Below are 2500 nucleotides of genomic sequence, written 5' to 3'. Positions count from 1 at the left end.
GGGGTTCCAGGGTGCTGAGATGGCTGACATTTTGCTCCGCTCACGACGGTCACCGCGCCACACAAGAACAGCCCAAAAACAGGCCAAAACAGCCCAAAAACGGGCCAAAACTGGCCATTTTTGGCTGCGCGAGCGAGCGGCGAGCGGCGAACAGCGAGCGAAGCGAGAGGCAGCACCGTCCCTGCTATACGAAAGCCCCATCCAGCCCTGTGCCACCCGGGGGGTTCCAGGGTGCTGAGATGGCTGACGTTTTGCTCCGCTCACGACGGTCACCGCACCACGCAAGAACAGGCCAAAAACTGGCCAAAACAGCCCAAAAACGGGCCAAAACTGGCCATTTTTGGCTGCGCGAGCGAGCGGCGAGCGGCGAACAGCGAGCGAAGCGAGAGGCAGCACCGTCCCTGCTATACGAAAGCCCCATCCAGCCCTGTGCCACCCGGGGGGTTCCAGGGTGCTGAGATGGCTGACGTTTTGCTCCGCTCTCGACGGTCACCGCGCAATGCAAGAACAGGCCAAAAACTGGCCAAAACGGCCCAAAAACGGGCCAAAACTGGCCATTTTTGGCTGCGCGAGCGGCGAGCGGCGGACAGCGAGCGAAGCGAGAGGCAGCACCGTCCCTGCTATACGAAAGCCCCATCCAGCCCTGTGCCACCCGGGGGGTTCCAGGGTGCTGAGATGGCTGACGTTTTGCTCCGCTCTCGACGGTCACCGCGCAATGCAAGAACAGGCCAAAAACTGGCCAAAACGGCCCAAAAACGGGCCAAAACTGGCCATTTTTGGCTGCGCGAGCGAGCGGCGAGCGGCGGACAGCGAGCGAAGCGAGAGGCAGCACCGTCCCTGCTATACGAAAGCCCCATCCAGCCCTGTGCCACCCGGGGGGTTCCAGGGTGCTGAGATGGCTGACGTTTTGCTCCGCTCTCGACGGTCACCGCGCAATGCAAGAACAGGCCAAAAACTGGCCAAAACGGCCCAAAAACGGGCCAAAACTGGCCATTTTTGGCTGCACGAGCGAGCGGCGAGCGGCGGACAGCGAGCGAAGCGAGAGGCAGCACCGTCCCTGCTATACGAAAGCCCCATCCAGCCCTGTGCCACCCGGGGGGTTCCAGGGTGCTGAGATGGCTGACGTTTTGCTCCGCTCTCGACGGTCACCGCGCAATGCAAGAACAGGCCAAAAACTGGCCAAAACGGCCCAAAAACGGGCCAAAACTGGCCATTTTTGGCTGCACGAGCGAGCGGCGAGCGGCGGACAGCGAGCGAAGCGAGAGGCAGCACCGTCCCTGCTATACGAAAGCCCCATCCAGCCCTGTGCCACCCGGGGGGTTCCAGGGTGCTGAGATGGCTGACGTTTTGCTCCGCTCTCGACGGTCACCGCGCAATGCAAGAACAGGCCAAAAACTGGCCAAAACGGCCCAAAAACGGGCCAAAACTGGCCATTTTTGGCTGCACGAGCGAGCGGCGAGCGGCGGAGCGAGCGAAGCGAGAGGCAGCACCGTCCCTGCTATACGAAAGCCCCATCCAGCCCTGTGCCACCCGGGGGGTTCCAGGGTGCTGAGATGGCTGACGTTTTGCTCCGCTCTCGACGGTCACCGCGCAATGCAAGAACAGGCCAAAAACTGGCCAAAACGGCCCAAAAACGGGCCAAAACTGGCCATTTTTGGCTGCACGAGCGAGCGGCGAGCGGCGGACAGCGAGCGAAGCGAGAGGCAGCACCGTCCCTGCTATACGAAAGCCCCATCCAGCCCTGTGCCACCCGGGGGGTTCCAGGGTGCTGAGATGGCTGACGTTTTGCTCCGCTCTCGACGGTCACCGCGCAATGCAAGAACAGGCCAAAAACTGGCCAAAACGGCCCAAAAACGGGCCAAAACTGGCCATTTTTGGCTGCGCGAGCGAGCGGCGAGCGGCGGACAGCGAGCGAAGCGAGAGGCAGCACCGTCCCTGCTATATACGAAAGCCCCATCCAGCCCTGTGCCACCCGGGGGGTTCCAGGGTGCTGAGATGGCTGACGTTTTGCTCCGCTCACGACGGTCACCGCACCACGCAAGAACGGACCATAAACAGGCCAAAACAGCCCAAAAACGGGCCAAAACTGGTCATTTTTGGCTGCGCGAGCGAGCGGCGAGCGGCGAACAGCGAGCGAAGCGTGAGGCAGCACCGTCCCTGCTATACGAAAGCCCCATCCAGCCCTGTGCCACCCGGGGGGTTCCAGGGTGCTGAGATGGCTGACGTTTTGCTCCGCTCACGACGGTCACCGCGCCATGCAAGAACGGACCAAAAACAGGCCAAAACAGCCCAAAAACGGGCCAAAACTGGCCATTTTTGGCTGAGCGAGCGAGCGGTGAGCGGCGAACAGCGAGCGAAGCGAGAGGCAGCACCGTCCCTGCTATACGAAAGCCCCATCCAGCCCTGTGCCACCCGGGGGGTTCCAGGGTGCTGAGATGGCTGACGTTTTGCTCCGCTCACGACGGTCGCCGTGCCACGCAAGAACGGACCAAAAACAGGC

This window comes from Musa acuminata, unplaced genomic scaffold (assembly GCF_036884655.1).
Source record: "Musa acuminata AAA Group cultivar baxijiao unplaced genomic scaffold, Cavendish_Baxijiao_AAA HiC_scaffold_613, whole genome shotgun sequence".
NCBI classification, from domain to species: domain Eukaryota; kingdom Viridiplantae; phylum Streptophyta; class Magnoliopsida; order Zingiberales; family Musaceae; genus Musa; species Musa acuminata.
Note: the sequence above shows the minus strand (reverse complement) of the source record.